The 21,043-nt window shown below is 30.5% G+C and overlaps 1 pseudogene; it reads left to right on the top strand.

The window, feature by feature from the left end:
- The first annotated feature begins 211 nt into the window (after window positions 1–211).
- Window positions 212–17,844, top strand: LOC124930888 (annotated as a pseudogene).
- The last annotated feature ends 3,199 nt before the right edge of the window (window positions 17,845–21,043 follow it).

Here is a 21,043-nt window from a genome sequence, read left to right as displayed (position 1 = left end):
GAAGAAGGATTATGTCTTAATTATCAAATTAACAAAAACTAAAATGTGTAACAAATGGGCCCTAAATATGCATGCATTTATCTATCTGTCATTTGACATAGAGCGCAGGTTTGATTTTGCGTATTTAAAAACCAAATTTATTTACTTATTGATCAATTCTTTACCGACACAGAAAAACAACGTTGTACGGTCAAGGTCAGAAGAGCGAGAAATGGTGAAGAAGCATGTGGAGAAGAGAGGCGGCGGCGGCGGCAGCGGCAAAGAGAAAGAGAAAGAAAAAGAGCAGGGTTATAAACAATGGAAGTCACTTGTCCCTATAATTTACGATTGGCTAACTCATCACTCACTTCTCTGGCCTTCTCTATCATGCAGGTACGCATATATATATCTAATGTATCTATCTATCTATCTAATCTGTATCTAATCTAGCTTTATTATCATGCATATAAATAGATGGGTCCCCAGTTAAAAAAGGGTTCTTTCAAGAACAGCCAGCGCCTTTACATTTCCGAACAGGTAATTAAACTTAATTGGATCTCCTACTTCTCTTTGTTTTTTTCATTTATGTACATCCTTTTATAATTAATTAGCTATATCTAAACCATATGCTTAATTAATTTGATAAAATATACAAAGCCTCATCTTAGCTAGCTAACTTTACTTTGCATGTCTCATGGTCGCTCTAGCCTCTTGGGTAAGGCTAGTTAGGCGGCCTAAGGCGCATAAGCTAGGCCCCCTCCCACAGCCACCAAAAATAGAAAAACACTAACAAGATTTGAAGCATAGGCCATTAGATGAATTTACTTTTTTAGTCTAAGGCATCAAAAACCTCGTGCCCAGACACTGGCTCGACTTCATCTTCTTTGGAACAAAGTCTTCACCATTTGAACAACAAGAGCCACCATCAGTCTTAGATGTTCATCGAAGCAGTTTTGAAGTCTATACTATGTTTCGATGATTATTAGATTGTCCACTTGAGATCAAATGTTAATCTAGAATTGACTACAACTAAGAATTTGGAGGAGGCACGATAATTCAAATTTGGGGACCGAGCGAGCCACCAAAGGATTAAGACTTTTGAGTTGAACTAGGAAGATGTTGTTTAATCTTGGGTTGAGAAACCCTAAAACTTTCTAACAACCTAAATTATAATAGGGTTGGTAGAAACAAACTTGAATGTAGTGCACCAATTTATGCTAGACAATGGATTAGCCGGCTTGTTTTTGTATTTGTTCCAATGCTTTTAGCATTGAAGATAATAATGAAAAATATTGTAAAACTGAAAAAGAATAGTGATCATAATTAAATGATAGCTTTAAGAGATAGTTTGTCTAAAATTCTTTTATTGGTTGTCTAAAATTCTTTTATTGACTACTAACCCTGTTCAGTCAAGATTTTAATTTTATTTGAGAATCACACTATTCAAAATTAAATTTATATAGATTGTCCAGATAGTTATTTAAGTTAAATGTTGCAACATTCCAAATAAATCAAAAAAATAATAGTTTGTTTAGGCACACATTAGACAAATTTCCTCTATTTTGTAGTGTCAACAAGTCCTTCAATTCTTCATCTATTGCATATTTACACGGACTATATTTTAATTACTTTTGTGAAAAAGTCCAATGTTGACAAGAATTATAATGAGACTTTTTTTTTTGTTGGCATCCCAAAATTTAATGGTTTCCACTTTGGAATTAGTAAGCAAACTAATATGTTATAATCTTACGAGATTAAATGTTACTTTATCTCATTGTCTTTTGTTTGACGAAGAAATCTAGTCTTAGCTTATCGATGCACTATCTTACGTAACAATTAATTTCGGTTCACATGCTGACTAGTTCTTAAAACACAACTCTATTTTTCGTACCTATCTAGGACATCAAGATACAGTTGAGGATGTACAATTTTGCCCTTCAAGGTAGAGAAATTACATTTGTAAATTGATCTTTAGGCTTGATATTTCAATCTATATGCAGTTTATGATATTTTTTAAGTAAATTCTTTTTTGTATGTACTAAAGTGGACAAGAGTTCTGTAGTGTGGGTGATGATTCATGTCTCATACTTTGGGATGTAAGGACAGGTTCAAATCCAACTATCAAGGTACCTACACTCCTTATTTTGAATGGGTAAACATTGAAATGTGTTTTTTTATTGTTTTTTTTCATCTTTTGTGATTTTCTGAATTAAATTTGGTATTATTCAACAGATCGGCTGATAATACAGTAATGATGTATGACCGTAGAAAACTTACTTCTGGATTACCCGTTCATGTATTTGAGGGTCACAATGTTGCTGTTCTATGTGTACAGGTTTGAAAAATATGATGACTACTGTTTTCTAAATATTTTCATGAAGGGAAATAATATAAAAGAACAAATGCTTCAATTTGTTTTTCAGTGGTCTCCCGACAAGGCATCAGTTTTTGGAAGTTCATCGGAAGATGGAACATTAAACTTATGGGATCATGAAAAGGTTTAAACCTAATTAATATATGATGAATTGTTTTTTATTGTAAATTGATTTCAAAATAAAATTTTTAAATTTCATTCATGTTGCAGATGGGCGGAATGCAAGAACTTGGTGGATCATCAGATAGTTCACCGGGCTTGTTATTTAATCATTGTGGTCATAGGTAAGAAACTTATTATTGTATTTCTTTCTTTCTTTTTATATTTATTTTTTTTTGATATATCAATTCAGAATTTTATATTTATTTATTTTGGATATATCTATTCAGAGGCAAAGTTGTGGATTTCCATTAGAGTTCTTTTGATCCTTGGACAATCGTTAGTGTATCGGATGATGGAGACAGTATTGGCGGTGGTGGTACTATGCAGGTAATAATTGTTTTTTAGTAATTTCTATTGTTATGAATAATTAATATGGTTAGATGATTAAATGAGTAATTGGTAAATGTTGTTGTTTTTAGATATGGAGAATTATAGACATGATTTACCGACCACGAGAGGAGGTTCTGGCTGAGTTAGAGAATTATAAGTAAGATATAATCAATTTCAACTAAGACCTATACATTATTAATTTTCTTTTGTTTTTAACACTGATATGATGGGCTAAACTTTAATGTCTTCGATCGTTATTATGTAGTCATTTTAATCAATGGTATCAAAATATTTTTTAAATTACTTGTCCTATTTCATTAGTGTTATATCCAACTATAATAAAGAAAGTTGGAGAATTTTCAAGAATAGAGTGAAAATGCTAAGAAAACTATGTTTTAATTTTGATCTAAACAAAACAATTAGACCAAAGATCCCAAAAAAGCTTGTACGAGCTATAAGCCATGTAAGATTCAACAATCTAATGCATATTAAATCCATACACAATGAAGTGAGCTTGTTTGTTGTTTGGGTTATTTTGAAATTTTATTGAGTTTTTTTAAAATATATTTTTGATAAAAAAATATTTCATAATTTTTTTTGTGAGTATAGTATATCTACTAGGATAATTTAAATGGACAATTATGGTGCGAATCCTTATCGAGATATTGAGTAGTACTAACTTCTTAAATTGAAAAAATTATTAAAAATAATAATTTTTTTATAAATACAAAGGTTTTCCAACGGATAGTAAGGCTTCTTTAATTTTTTTTTTTGTAAGTAATGCATGACAATGCCATCTTTCTATTTAAAATATAAATTTCATAAATATTAGACCAAAAAAATTTATTTTAATGTTTTTGAGAATTCTCTTAGAGTTTTTTATGATTATTTTAATAAATATTAATTTATTAAAAAATGTTAAATGTGACAATTTTGAAAAGATGAGTAGTTTTTGGTTAAAATATTTAAAATATATTAATTTATAATAATAATTTTAGTTTTTGTAAATAAATAATATTTTAATGCTTTGATTAATGAATTGAATAATTTAGATGATGAGAGAGTGAATAAAATTATGTTTATTTATGATTTAGTCTAAGAGGGAAATCATCTAACAAATCCTAAGAATAATAGTTTTCAAAATTGTGAGAGTAAGAAAGAAAACTACACAATCAAACATACTTCATAATTTCATTTAAAATGTTTAATATTAAATATTATATGACAATATATATTTAATAATATTTTCATTATTTTGTAATCTTAACAGTAAAATGTGTTCCTCCATAAATAAGAACTCGTGCAATCAATAAAGAAATCCTAATAAAAATATTAAGGCTTTTGCCTCTATTTCTTAATTTCGTTTGCTGAGTGCTTCTTACTTATATCGAAACCCTTGTGACAAATTCAATATTTTGAGCAATTGGTGTTTTATTTGTAATAAGAAAGTTATTTTTCTTCAGATACTTCAGATATCAGAAAGTTTTTTATGTTATATCTGGTTATATATTTATGGACGTCTCTAAATTAAACGAAATGCTCCGATCGACGGTTGGAGAACCGTTCATTGCACAATAGAACACGTTCTAGAGGGCGCACGACAACCGATTGAAGGTGTTGGAGGATGGCGGTCGACTTCCGATGTAGAAGCGCGTTCGCAACGAGAATCCGTGTTGTTTGTGTCGTTCGTGTCAATCATGCCGATTGTGCCGATCATGTCGATCGTGCCGACAGCGACCCAAATATTCGATCCATAAACTATAATCGCGATATCTCCCGATTCCTCTAGTAAAATTGAAATTCCTTTTAAGGGGGAAAGAGACGTACCTAATGGAGAAATTTGAGATCATTCTGACATTGGAATTTCTGGCGGCGTTGATGTGTCAGTCGTGCCCGAAGTGAGAAAATAAATCTCCAGAGAAAATTTCTCCGGCGGCATTGATGTGCTTGTCTAGTGTTACCTTATTTAACATTGAATAATCATCAAAAGTAACATCTCGATTGATAATGGGTTTTTTTGCATCCAAACACCAAAGGCGATATTCTTTAACTCCCGTAGTAAATCCCATAAAAAAAGATTTATTTCCTCGTGGATCCAACTTTGATTCATCTAAATGATAATATACAGTAGAACCAAAAATATGCAAAAAATCATAATCAGTTGTAGGTTTTTCAGACCATACCTCTAATGGAGTCTTGCCACCAAGTGTTGATGATGGTAGACGATTTACCAAATGTTGAGCGTATTACACAGCTTCTGCCCAAAATTTCATGTCTAACCCAGCATTAGACAACATACATCGAACTTTCTCCACCAATGTCATGTTCATACGTTCCGATACTCCATTCTCCTGTGGTGTTTTTCTGACTATGAAGTGTCGAACTATGCCACACTCTTGGCATAACTTCTAGAATAGATCATTATTGTATTCTCTACCGTTATCAGTCCGAAGAATTTTGATCTTTCTTCCTGTCTCGTCGTCAACTTGAGTTTTCTATTTAAGAAAAATCTCAAACACTTCACAATTATTCTTCATAGTAAACACTCATACTCTTCTGGAAAAATCATCAATAAAAGTAACAAAATAATGTCTACCTCCAAGAGAAGGAGTCTTGGGAGGAGGTCCCTAGACATCCGAGTGCACATAATCCAAAATACCCTTGGTGTTATGGATAGCAGTGTCAAATTTTACCCGCTTTTGTTTTCCCACAATACAATGTTCACAAAAATCTAATTTACAAACTTTTGTACCTTTCAACAAACATTTCTTGACAAGAGTTTACATAGATTTCTCATCAGTCTGCCCCAATCGCATATGCCATATCTTTGTTGCCTCTAATTCCTTACTGCTCCCGGAAGTTGATACATATGTTGTCTCATTAACTGTACTACCTTGATAGTAATACAAATTATATTTTTCCTGATAGCTTTCAACATCACTAGCGCTCTAGAGATTACCTTAAGAATTTCATTTTCCATTTTCACATGTAGACCTTCTGACTCCAAGGCTCCAAAGAAATGAGATTCTTTTTTATATTCGATATGTACCGAACATCTCTGATAATTCTGGTGGATCCGTCATCTTTTCTCAGCTTTATTGAACCTATCTCTTTTATTTTACATGTTTTAGCATCTCCCATGTAAACAACTCCACCATCCAGCTCCTTAAAGTCAAAGAACTACTTTCGAACTAGTGTCATATGATAAGTGCAGACCGAGTCCAATATCCACGCATCAGGATGTGATGTTGTGTGTGACATCGATAAAGAGTATTCTGAATCTGCATCAACTTTGTGTTGTGCAACATTTACATCTTCAAAATCTTTCTCTTTCTTATACAACTTTGGACAGTTAGTCTTTCAATTTCCTTTCTCATGACCGAAAGCACATTCATCTTTGGCAACTCTACTTTCAGATCTTCCTCCTTTCCCTTTTGATTTGTTTTGCTGACGGCCCCTGACCATCAATATTTCATCTTCTGTACCTATTTTGTTTTTCCTTTTGTCCTGCTTTCTCATTCATGACTATATAAAACAGAACTTACTGCATCAAAAGAAACATTTTCCTTCCCATGAAGTAACATTGTTTCTAAGTGTTCAAATTAATCAGGAAGGGACGATAGCAACATCAATGCAAAATCTTCATTCTCAAACTTAACATCAAGGTTTAACAGATCTGCTACTAATTCATTAAACTTAGTAATATGTTCATTCATAGTAGTACCTGATTGATAATCAAACCGGAACAAACACTTCTTCATAAGGAGCTTATTTTGACCACTCTTTTTCAAAAATTTGTCCTCCAATGCTTACCATTGTTTCGGTGCAGAAATTTTGTTCTTCACAACATACTTCTGCTCTCTAGACAAGCATGATCGAATTGTTCCGCACGCCAACCGATTCATGATACTCCACTAATTTTCTTCTATATCATCTGGTTTTTTCGACCTCAATAGCAACATCTAGACCCTGCTGAAAAAGACAATTTAGAACATCACATTGCCACATGCCGAAATGCCCAATTCCATCAAAGATTTCTACCGTAAACTTCAAATTCGACATCGATGTCCTCGTCCAGGATGACGAAGGAGTTGACGCCCTTTTGAAGACTCCACCATGCCAAGGACGAATCTTCGGCTCTGATACCACTTGTTGGGAAAAAACCTTGATAGAAACACAAAAGAATAAAACAACCGAAAGAACACACTAACAGAATTTGATAATGGAGTTCGGCCAAAATGTTGCCTATGTCTCCGAACACTAATGCTATCAATTAATAATAAGAAGAGATACCAATATTGGGTGCAATAAATTAAAGAGGGGAGAATTTTTTTTTATACACTAAGAAACTTCCCCAACTCCCATCATTTGTTAATAGGAATTTCTATATGGTAAGACCATTGTTTTTCAAAACTACTAAATGTACCAAATCTAGATGTGACTTATAGGCTTCATACACAACATATCGATTAGGCTGGCTCAGAATAATCCAAATTAGAACATGAACATGAACTGAATGTTTTAGATTGTGATGGAGTGGTTCAAGGGTCACAAGATAATTTAGATATATAAGAAAGAAACAAGATGCGTACATATGGACGGTCGGTGTGAGTTGCCACCGTATTGCTATTTTTTTTGAGGAAGTTCTCTATCTTTATTCATTCTTGATGATTCATATACAATCAAAATTTGTGTTATTCACTTCAAGAATGGATATAAAATGATATAAAATATTATGAATTATGGCAACCTGAAAACTTTACATAATATATATATATATATATATATATATATATATATATATATATATATATATATATATATATATATATATATATATATATACTATTGATCATATTTCTAAAACAATCAATAAAATTGAAAGCCAATAATATCAATATAGAATAATGCATGCATTGTGCAAATAAAAGTTAACAAGATTTCTAGAACATCATGCCTCTAAATAATAATTTCAAATTAACATATTGAATTTTAGAAACATCCCTATGTCCTAATTATGAAAAGATAGAAAAAAACAACTAAAATCATTCAATACCTCTCCAAGGTGAATAATTATTTTGAATATTTTTACAAAAAGAGAACTGAACTTTTTATTGAGCTTCAAAATCATGCAGCCAAGTACACATTATTTTTTAGTAAAACATTGAAAAAGAGAGTCAATTATTAATTTTTAAAATGTCAGAATAATAAATTTACAAGTGTGATATGTTTTTGGAGACCACTAAAAACAAATATATATATATATATATATATATATATATATATTGATTGTTAAGACCTTGAATATATTATAGATTGCAACAAGACTACATTTAAGATAATTGAGTAAGTTTTTCCTTACATTATTTATTTTTATAAACAATAATTTCAATAAGAATAAAACTTGAGACCTATTATAGAAGAAAAAAAGATTCAATGAATATAGATCCAAATATAACGAAAAACAACAATGAATTTATGAATCTAAATTATAGTAAGTTTTGATATATTATAATCTTCAAATAATCTCATCCAATTTTAGACATGAATAAAAATATGAGACAAAATAGTGTTTCTAAATATTAAAGATTTACAATAATCGATTGATAAAGAACACTATTGTATGTAAGATTCTTTCCATTTGATGATAAAAAATTGTACGAATAAAGTTTGCCCGTGAAGATATGCAACCTTGGCTTTCATGGGCAGTAAAATTTTGATATTTCACTCTCAATCTAAAATTTAATATTATAGATCATCAAAATAATAGATCATCAAAATAAGACTGCTCTTGGTACCATAAGAAGAGAAGAGCTCGTTCAAAACTTAGAATTTGTGATAAGGATTAAATCGATATAAGTAAGAGGAACTTAGCGACGACCGGATTAAAAATTGGAGGCTAACTTAATATTTTTGTTAGGGTTTTTTCTTTATTTCATTTATTGAGTCAACAGGGACATATTGATTATTAAGATTACATAATAATGAAAATATTATTAAAAATATAAATTGATCATATAATACTTATATCAAAATATTTTAAATAAAATTATGTCGTATGTTTGACAGAGTATAGTATTATTTTTACCCTCAAAATTTTGGAAACTATTGACTTTGTTCGAAATTATCTCTTTTATTAATTATATCACTTAATTAATTAATCAAAATATTATAATATAATTTATTTAAAATAATAAAAACAATTATTATAAATTCGTATACATATATTACATTTCCAAGTATAAAGATCAAATTTACAAATGTACTACAAATAGATAACTCGAGGATTAAAAAGTAGTAAAATTTTTAATAGTCCTATCACCACCACATATGGTGTCTTTAAATCCAAAGTAGATATATGATTTTCAATATTCCATAGAATCACCAATTTCCCCTTACCTACCTAATATCAAAAAAATATTATAATTATTGAATAAAAAAGAACAATAGTACCAAAAGACTACATTTAAGATAATTGGGTGAGTTTTCCATTACCTTGGTAAACAATAAATTCAATGAGAATCAAACTTGAGACCTAATATTAGAAGAAGAAAAAATGTCAATGAATATAGATCCAAATATAAAGAATAAACATCAAAGAATTTATGAATCTTAATTATAGTAAGTTTTGATATAATATAATCTTCAAATAATCTCATCCAATTTAGATATGAACAAAAAATGTGTGAGAAATAGTGTTTCTAAATGTTAATGATTTATATTAATCTTGTAACTTTGAATGGACAGTAAATTTGAGATTTCCCTCTCTGTTTAATATTATGGATAATCAAAATAAGACGGTTTTTGGTACAATCAAAATAAGACGGTTTCTTATTACAAATAAACACCAATTGCTTAGAGACTGGATTTTCTCCTCAACAAAAGACAACGAGAGAAAGTAACACTTAATCTCGTAAGATTATAACAGAAGTATGGATACCATTAAATGTTAGAATGTCAACATTGGACTTTTTTTACAAAATAGTTGAAATAAAGTCCATGTGTACATGCGATAGTTGAAGAATTGGAAGATGTGTCTCAGGTTTGTTAGAGCTACAAATAGAGGAAATAAGTTCATGTGTGCTTAAACAAATAACAATTTTTTTGATTTATTTGGAATGCTGCAACATCTAACTTAGAATAACTATATCTTGGACAAATTATATATTCACATCTTGGATAGTGTGATTCTCATTAAAAATAAAAATCTTGGTGAATTGATTGTTGTTTTAGTCTCCACGAAAATGATTATTGAGGTGAGCTCATCTTGACCAAACACGTTAGTCTATATATATATATATATTATCAAACTAATCAAGCTAATTAATTATAAATAATGTACATAAATGAAATAACAAAGAGAATTAGGAGATCCAATTAAGTTACCTGTTCGGAAATGTAATGGCGCTGGCTGGTCTTGAAAGAACCCTTTTTTAACTGGGGATCCCATCTATTTATATGTATGATAATATAGCTAGATTAGATAGATATACAAGTACCTGCACGGTAGAGAAGGCCAGAGAAGGGAGTGATGAGTTAGCCAACTGTAAATTATAGGGACAAGTGACTTCCATTGTTTATAACTCTGCTCTTTCTCTTTGGCACCGGCCGCCTCCTCACTTTTCCACCTGCTTCTTCACCATTTCTCGCTCTTCTGACCTTGACGTTGTTTTTCTGTGTATGTAAACAATTGAAAATAAATTTGGGTTAGAGTATTTAAGAACAGAAAAGTGAGAGAGGCGGGCGGGCTAGGGTTAAGAGGTGGGCTAGGTTAAGTTATTAGAAAAATAAAATAATAATAAAGACCAGAGTGGATAGGGGAGGAAGAGGTTGGCGGCTAGAGAAATTATTATTTGATTAGGGTAGGGTATCAATTTGATTAGGGTTAGGGTATTAGAGAAATAAAGAATAATAACGAGGGAAGGAGAGATGAGCTATTTTAATTTGTATTATGTATTAGATATGAAGATAAGATTATTATATATTATGTTAAAATTATAAAAATAATAAATTTTAAATATTTTTTTATTACTGTTTAATTTATAATATAAAAGATTGAGCTACATATTGAGACAGGATCTTCTGCTATCTCTTGTGTGGCATTCTCACAAACAGAGGGGCAGTGGTTGTAAATAAAGAAGAAGACACATATCCAATTGGGGCTGCACATTATAACATTATTGACAAATTTAAATAAGTAAAAAATTATTGCATTTTAGAGGAAGATAAGTTATTGATTTCATTTTATTTTTAATTATCTTTATCAATATATTTGATTAAACTTAGACATCTAACTTATATAATTTTATATTTATAATAATATTTTAATAATTAATATTATATATAATATGTATATTTTTATATTTACTTAGAGTTTAATATTAATAATACTTAAATTAATAAATAATCAATTAAAAATAATTTATATAAATATATTAATTTTTATAAGTTTTTATTAATATATAATTTTAAATAAAATAAATCATTAATTAAGTATTTTCCAACAGATTCTTTTTTTAATTTTAATTATTTTGTAAATAATAAATTAAATAAATAAAATTTATTTTTTATTTTTTTTATTCTTTATATACTCTCTTTATTGTTTATTTTTATTCATTATAAAATTTTATAAAACTTAATTTATTAATTATTTTTAATAATTATAAAATAAATAAATAGTAATATTTTTTTTGGGAAAAACGACTTATCGTCATTTCATTAAAATTCAAAAATAGGAAAAAAACCACGAGTTTAAGAGATCATTCTAGACAGGCCTAGAATGATTTTGAAGTCGTAACATTCTGAGTAAAGCTAAAAAGCTAAAAACGTAAATGAATTATCTAATTACAATGCTTCAATTCCTAGTAAGTTTAAAAACGGTAAATGCCAGTTCTTACAGATATTCCAGTTCTGCTCCGTGCTTGGAATTCTTGTCCACGTTCCCGCGAGGGCGCTGTAATCCGATACAATATCTTTCCATAACTCTTCAACGCTCCTGCGGGTTCTGTCATATACCCTTGCATTTCGTTCTTGCAAATGTTATACACCACTACTCCAAAGCCGCACTTGAACACGCTTGTTGCAATCTATTTCACTTAGCTTTGAGTAGTGCTGCATCTTTGATTTCATTCCATTCGCTCGGGAAACTGATCAGCTCCAGGCTTTTATAGAATCTGTCCCAAAGCTCTGAAGCAATATAGCAGTTCCCGAATAGGTGATCTATGGTTTCTTCATTTCCTCTACATAGAAGACAGTTCGTGTCCGGGATATACTTGCTGATACGATCACGAGTGCTGAGTCTTTCCCAGAAGGCGAGTGGTTAGGATCTATGTCGCGGGCTAGGGGAACCAGAGTCTGGCCGGTTAGCACCTTCACTCAACGGTTGGTGTTTAATCCGTTAGAGATTAACACCCGGGGTTTTCAATACTACACAAACTGTCACAAACCCTTGAACCTAGTTCAAGTGCGGAAGTGGGTTGTTTCAGGTTGAAGCAGCACACACACAGGATGAATAGAACCGGATTTGGATAGGGTCGGTTTGGAGTTTGCTGGGTCGCTTTTGGGATTTAGTAAGTCGATTTAGGCAGGGTCGGTTAGTACGTAAAGCCGGCATAAAGTAATAACAAGACAGGTTTTTATGGATGTTCGGAGATAAAAACTCATACGTCACCCCTTCCTCTCGAAACCGCGAGAAGGATATTCACTAAGGAATACACACACACAATCCGATCGAGACTTATTTTCCTGCTCGATAAACCTCGTACAATTCTCACCGAAATTGTATTTTTACTTCAAATGAACACTTGAGCTCTAAATCTTGTAGAGAGATAAACTTGCAATCAATAATTCTTGGAGCTTGTAGTTGGTAGAACTGGTAACCGTATTTTACTCCTCTTCAGCTCCTTCTTTATAGGTGAAATGTGCCAACGGTCACATTTCATCTCCTTGAATCTGATTGGTTGAGCAGAGGTTCAGTGATTCAGACTCACAGTTTATGCTTCCAATGTGTAGGTCAAACCAGCTAGGTTTGTCTTTTACTTAAATGACACTATCGGTTGGACAGTTGCCTGCACCTGGAGGATTGCGCCTCTGATTTATCCTGGAGTGGAAGATCTTGTCGGACGGTCTTCTAACACCTGTAGATTGTCCTCAGACTTGTATGAATATGGCAATACTAAGGTCTGTCCCTTTGGTATTAATCTTCAACAGATACTCAAGTGTCTATTTCACCCGGATCGGTTGTTTAGGTTTAACCGGATGACTTACGATTTTTCATAGCTTTTAGGTAACCGAATGTCCAACGATTTTGACCTTCTTATCTGACGCAGTCTTGTCTTCTTGATCGGTTAGGTTCTTGGTCGGTTGGGTTGCTTGACCGGTTTGAGTTATTTGACCGGTTGAATTCTTTAACCGTTCCTGCAACAAGTTTTGTTTTGTTAAGTTCTAGTTTTTAAACCAAATCTAATTTTATCTAACAATTTCTCCCTTTTGATTATTTTCTTAAAATATTCAAAACCAAGTAGGATTGACAATGTGGCCGGTTGTTATAAAAGTTTATTGGCCGGATTTTTGGAAAATGACTTAGAAAAATTTTTCAAAAAATTTTTCGAAAAATTTGAGAAAAATTTTATAATTTAATTTTTTTATCTGTATTAGCGAGCCATAGGATGAACTCGTGGTCTAGGGATAATCTTCGTTGACCATACAAGAGGAGCCCATTCTACATTCTGTGCATTTCCTAGGTTACCTCCCATATTTTCTTCGATACCCAGCTTCCCATTGTCCTCGAGCTTTCTATTCATGAATATCTGGTCTGGCGTGTAGTTGTATGTTACTTATATGATCAAGTATCCTCTGTCCTTCTGGATTTCTTCTCAGGAGTGAGTCCCAATTTCATCTTTAATGTCTCTAATTTTTGCTTCCGTGCAGTCCCTCTCTGATGCAGATATTTTGAAAACTCCTCCTTGTGGATGATAGGCTGGTTTTCGAAGCAGGGTCGTGCCAGAATAGAGTTCCTTTCCCCGTCCCCTAGAAGGATGTCATAAAGATCTGCAATATCGCTTCTTAGTTTAAGATCTTTTTAGAGACCAGCTCATACCTTCATGAATTTTGCAGGTCCAGATGTTGGTTTTCGTATTTCATAAACCTCGTATGCACCCATTTGATCCATAGTGACTCCTGATTACGCTCTAAAGCCCACATATGCTTGAAGGTGAGAGCTTTGTTCCACTCGATACAGTTCTTCAATCCGATGCCCTCCCTCGTCCTTCGGTTTGCAGAGAGCGGTCCATTTGACTTTTTTTCCTCCTCGTCTTACCTACTGCCCCAGATAAAATTTCCTCCATCAGTGTATCGAGCTCCTTCATTACCTTCTTCAGAATGACCATTTGTTGCGCCTAGTAGCCAACTATGCCCATGAACCATTGTTTTGATAAGTTCGATCTTCCCTGTATAAGAAAGTTTTTTCGCTGCCCAGTCAGATATCGTGTTTTTTACCTTTTCATCAGCAGCTTGTAGTGTGAGATCTCGATCTGCTTCGCGGTTACGGAATTCCTATGTACCTTACGGGAAAAAACTTCCATCCTTGATGTCCATGATGGTTGAAGATGTCCTGCTTTGTTTTCGTCATTTACGCCTCGATAAAATGCCACACTTTTGCTTTCATTATAGTTAAACCTGTAACCTCAGAAAAGAACGTTAGTACAACCCTAATAGTTTTAATGGAATCAATGTTCTACTTGCGCTAGAATGAACAAATTCCGTCAATAAAGCAATAAATGGGTTACCTCCTCTACCTCACAGAATTGGTGAAAGATGTATGGACGATTCTTTCGGAACATCGCGAAGATGCGCTCAAAGATCGCCATGATATCTACGAAAAGGTAAAAAGAGAGGGGGGTCCCCTTGCCTTACCCCGTTTTCACCCTTGAAATAGCCTCCGTGGACTCTATTGACACTAACAACAAAGAAAGGATAATGAAACGCACTGCATAATCCAATCAATAAAAATCATGGGAAAAGTAGAAACAACTAGAAAAGTCTCGAATGACTTCCCATCTAACATAGTCGAAAGCTTTTTGATATCTATTTTGAAAGCCACTCTCGGGGATATTTTCTTATTCCCGTAGCCTTTTAAAAGGCTCTACATGATAAAGATATTATGAGAGAATGTCCTACTTGGGATGAATGCAGATTGATTAAGATTTATAATTTTTCCTATGACATTTTTAAATCGTTTAGAAATGATTTTTGAAATTATTTTATAAATCACATTGCAGCAGAAAATTGGTCTAAAATCTTGTACTTTCTCGAGTACCCGCAGTTTTGGGGGATCAAGGTTAAGACCGCTGTATTCCATTGCTTTAACATCTTCCTGTTCTTGAAAAACTCCAGAACCCCATCAGTAACGTCTTACCCACAACCGACCAATTGTCTTTGAAGAACTGTGCATTAAACCCATCAGGACCTAGGCTTTTATTCCCATCAATACTAAACAGAGCTTCTTTAACCTCAACCTCGTGACCACCCTTATCACCTATCACACTGGTAGTGTATCAATCCTAACATTGTAAAAATAATAATTCATTCTCTTTTCAATGTTCTACCAATGGATTAATGTATGTTTTGGTTGCATGATCTTTGCTGTTCAATGAAAGTCTAGTTCTCCATTTGGTGAAGAAATTCAAAACAATAATTCACCCTGGAGAGGTATTAATTATTTTAGTTGTTTTATATATTTTTTTCATAATTAGAATTAGGGATGTTCTAAAATTAACATGTTAATTTGAAATTATTATTTAGAGGCCCGATATTCTTGACATCTTGTAAGCCGTATCTGCAATATGCATTAATTATTCTAGATTGACATTATAGTCTTTCAGTTTTATAGATTGTTCTATAAATATGATCACTATGTATATATGTGTTGTAAAGATTCCAGGCCGCTATTATCCATAATATTATAATATTTCATCTTCATTCTGTAAAACAAATCTTGATTGTATATGGAATCATCACAGGTGAATCGAATCAAAGAACTTCCTCAAAATAGAAATATTGTGGCCACTCACACTGACGGTCCCAAATGTAGGCATCTTGTTGCGTTCTTCTATATTGAATTATAATTAGACACTTAAGATCCATTAAGTTTTTCTATCTCAATCTAAAGCATTCAGTCCGGTTCAGGTTCTAATTGGAATGTTGAGAGCCAGCCTAATCGACAAGCTGGGTATGGAGCCCGAAATTCTTGTCCAGATTGTACGGTGATGTTGCACAATAAAATGTTGTCATGAGACAATCATGTCTACAAATATATACAGTTATATCTTATACACTTAATTTGCAGATTTTAACTTAATTATTTCATATATTAAGAAACAATCTTTGAATGCTATTTATTTGAGTTGTAGTTTATAATAGAGTTCTAATGCATAAAAGATCATTACTTAACATGCAGGTACTTATTGGCAATAAAGAAAATGCAGAATTTGCTCTTGCCATGGCCAAACTGAACCTTTTGTGCCTTTCTGGAGGTTGGAAACTACATTATACCTTTGAAATATTTTAGTACAAATTATTTTTCTATATTTAATAAATACAATTTTTTTTATATTAGGTAAGGACAACTTGTGGTTCTATGGAATATTGAAGATCATATCTCCACATTGGCCTTAGAGACACCATCTGGTGTGTGTAGAACCATAAAAAACTCCAGGCTGGTGGGAGTTCTGTTGAAAGTAGTACTACTCTTCATCCGCAGAGTACCTATCTAGGACATCAAGATACAGTTGAGGATGTACAATTTTGCCCTTCAAGGTAGAGAAATTACATTTGTAAATTGATCTTTAGGATTGATATTTCAATCTATATGCAGTTTATGATATTTTTTAAGTAATTTTTTTTTTGTATGTACTAAAGTGGACAAGAGTTCTGTAGTGTGGGTGATGATTCATGTCTCATACTTTGGGATGTAAGGACAGGTTCAAATCCAACTATCAAGGTACCTACACTCCTTTAAATTACCTCAAGAAGCTTACAAAATTGATTTTTTTTTATTAAAACTTGATTCTCTATCTCTTTTTCAGGTTGAGAAAGCTCATGATGCTGACATTCATTGTGTTGATTGGAATTCACATGATCTTAACCTTATTTTGACTGGGTAAGCATTGAAATGTGTTTTTTTTATTGTTTTTTTCATCTTTTGTGATTCTGAATTAAATTTGGTATTATTCAACAGATCAGCTGATAATACAGTAATGATGTATGACCGTAGAAAACTTACTTCTGGATTACCCGTTCATGTATTTGAGGGTCACAATGCTGCTGTTCTGTGTGTACAGGTTTGAAAAATATGATGACTACTGTTTTCTAAATATTTTCATAAAGGGAAATAATATAAAAAGAACAAATGCTTCAATTTGTTTTCAGTGGTCTCCCGACAAGGCATCAGTTTTTGGAAGTTCATCGGAAGATGGAACATTGAACTTATGGGATCATGAAAAGGTTTGAAACCTAATTAATATATGATGAATTGTTTTTTTGTAAATTGATTTCAAAATAATTTTTTAAATTTCATTCATGTTGCAGATGGGCGGAATGCAAGAACTTGGTGGATCATCAGATAGTTCACCAGGCTTGTTATTTAATCATTGTGGTCATAGGTAAGAAACTTATTATTGTATTTCTTTCTTTCTTTTTATATTATTTTTTTTTTGGATATATCTATTCAGAGGCAAAGTTGTGGATTTCCATTGGAGTTTTCTTTGATCCTTGGACAATCGTTAGTGTATCGGATGATGGAGACAGTATTGGCGGTGGAGGTACTATGCAGGTAATAATTGTTTTTTAGTAATTTCTATTGTTATGAATAATTAATATGGTTAGATATTAAATGATAATTGGTAAATGTTGGTTGTTTTTAGATATGGAGAATTATAGACATGATTTACCGACCACAGAGGAGGTTCCTGGCTGAGTTAGAGATTATAAGTAAGATATAATCAATTTCAACTAACACCTCTTAATACATTATTAATTTTCTTTTGTTTTAACACCGATATGATGGGCTAAACTTTAATGTCTTCGATCGTTATTATGTAGTCATTTTAATCAATGGTATCAAAATATTTTTTAAATTACTTGTCCTATTCATTTGTTTATCCTACTATAATAAATAAAGTTGGAGAGTTTTCAAGAATAGAGTGAAAAATGCTAAGAAAACTATGTTTTAATTTTGATCTAAACAAAACATTAGACCAAAGATCCCAAAAAGCTTGTACCAGCTATAAGCCATGTAAGATTCAACACTCTAATGCATATTAAATCCATACACAATGAAGTGAGCTTGTTTGTTGTTTGGGTTATTTTGAAATTTTATTGAGTTTTTTTAAAATATTTTTTTGATAAAAAAATTTTTCATAATTTATTTTTGTGAGTATAGTATAACCTACTAGGATAATTTAAAGGGACAATTATGGTGCGAATCCTTATCGAGATATTGAGTAGTACTAACTTCTTAAATTGAAAAAATCATTAAAAATAAGTAATTTTTTTTATAAATACAAAAGGGTTTTCAAACCGGTAGTAAGGCCTCTTTAATTTTTTTTGTTTGTAAGAAGATGCATGACAATGCCATCTTTCTATTTAAAATATACATTTCATTAATATTAGACCAAAAAAATTTATTTTATTGTTTTTAAGAAGTCTCTTAGAGTTTTTTATGATTATTTTAATAAATATTAATTTATTTAAAAAAATGTTAAATGTGATAATTGTGAAAAGATGAGTTAGTTTTGTGGTTAAATATTTAAAATATATTAATTTAGTAATAAGAATTTTTCGTTTTTGTAAATAAATAATATTTTAATGCTTTGATTATGAATTGATAATTTAGAGATGAGAGAGTGAATAAATTATGTATATTAACATTTATATAATTTAATTTTAATATTTATTTATTAATGTATTTAATTTTAATATTTATTTAAGTCTATTTTAATATATAATATAATATTTAATTTTAATTAGTATGTTTAATTATAATTTATAAATATATTTATATTTTAAATTTCAAGAGAAGAAGGTGCAGGATAATTTGAAAATGAAAAGGGTGTTCTGCATTATTTAGTATAACCTGAATGGATCCGATCGAGATGTGTTTCCACCATGGCCAAAGACAAGCTTCAGGTACAATACATCTCTCTCCGTTCGAAAATAGGGTTTCTTGATCTTTTCTCATTTCCTAAATCTTGACTTAGCCGTCATTTAATCAACTTTATGAATCATTGATATTTAGAAACTATTTTGTCACGGATTTTATACATGTGTACTAGATGAGATTATTTGAAACTAAGGTTATATTTAAACTTAGTATAAGTCAGATTAATAAATTTATTGATACTTTTTTTTTAGATTTGGATATATGGTTAGTAATATTATTTTTAAAATTTCATTGAAATATGTGGTGACAACGCATCAATAAGGTGGAGACAAATTAACTCAATAATATTATCTTAAATATTAATTGTCTCCGTTGAATTTAAATATAAAATTTAAAACCAAGCAATTACATTATACTAGAATCACCACTAAAGTCTACTACCATCAACAATTATAATAGTAAAATCATCCATTATGGATTAAATTGTACCAAATTTCTATCTATAAGTAGTGTACAGAAAAAGAAGAAGATAATGCATGAACATATATAATCTTCCTTATGTCGAGCATTCGAGCGAAAAAGGGCTAATCACTTTGATAGAACTTTATTAATTAAAGTGTTCTAGTTTATTATGATTTCATTAATTTGTTTTATATATATTAATTTGTTTAATGTATAGTGCGATGAATGTAATAACAAAAACACGAAATGAGGTGTACCATCCATCCTTCCACCAAGAAGAAAAATAGCAAAGTTGTGACTAACTTATTCGGTCTCACAACGTACAACCCCAATATTGAGTTTGTGGATTTCAAAACAACACTTGATTGTCCTGCGAACAATACATATTGAAACCAAAGGCACATTATTACAAACAATGTGATATATTATTTTTGTGTTATTTGTTTAGTTTTCTTTATTAAATAGTTCGGCATATGACATGTCATTATTATTGTAATATTATTTCCTTAGATTTTTTTTTTAGAATTTCATGTCTTTATTATTTCTTCTATTTTTTGATACATTAATTATTGAAATAAAATTATTATTAGTTTTGTATTAAATTTAAATTAAAAACGCCTTCTCTAAATTCATTTGTTATTTGTAATGTACTAGCTTAATTTTCATGATATAAATCACTTGATTGTTCTTTTACTCCCCCTCTCCCTCAATTTTCTTTCTTGGTGGCAGTAAAACTTTGAATAAAGAAAAGTAGACTCCAACACACATAAATTTCAGAATAAACATAAAAAACATTAAAGATATATACATTTTTATTTAAGACGGTAATATATTTACCTAAATCAAAATCGTTAGCCCATTCTACCATCGTAAGTCTATTCTACAATCGTAAAATTTGAAAATATCAAGTTGATTGTTAAAATTATACCATGGTAGAATAGACTAACAATTTTATTTCGATAAACTTTTAAATAAGTTAAATTTTTACGATTTGAAATTTACACCGATAATATGTACTATTTATAAGTTTATAAATAATTTTGATTTTATTTACAATTTTATTCTTCTTTAGAAAAAAATGTATATTTAAAATAAATTTATTTTTATTATTTATTCAATAAAAAATTATGGAAATAATTTTGTAAATATGATTTCCTTTAATGTTAATTTCCTTTAATATTATTTATTAATTAATATTATATGATAAGATATAGCTAATATTATTTTAAAATAAATTCTCATTATTTTAAATAAATTCTTAATTTTAATAATGTATAAAGTTGATAATTTTAAGTAAAATTTTGATTTTGACTATGGATCCTAACTATTATTTTATTAAAAAATTATCAAAATTAAAATTATTTTTTTACTTGGTATAATATTATTTATTGAATAGTAAATAATTTATGAATTATGATAAATTATATATGCGGTATTTTTATTTTATTTAATATAATATTATTTTGGTTTTAATGTAATTTTAATTAGATTATTATTGTATTTTTTTATAAATAGAAGAAATATAATTTTTTTAATAATGATATCGAATAAAAAGATAAATTATTAAAACTTTATTT

Source organism: Impatiens glandulifera, chromosome 1 (genome assembly GCF_907164915.1).
Source record: "Impatiens glandulifera chromosome 1, dImpGla2.1, whole genome shotgun sequence".
NCBI lineage: Eukaryota > Viridiplantae > Streptophyta > Magnoliopsida > Ericales > Balsaminaceae > Impatiens > Impatiens glandulifera.
Note: the sequence above shows the minus strand (reverse complement) of the source record. Positions and strands in the feature narration are given on the sequence as shown.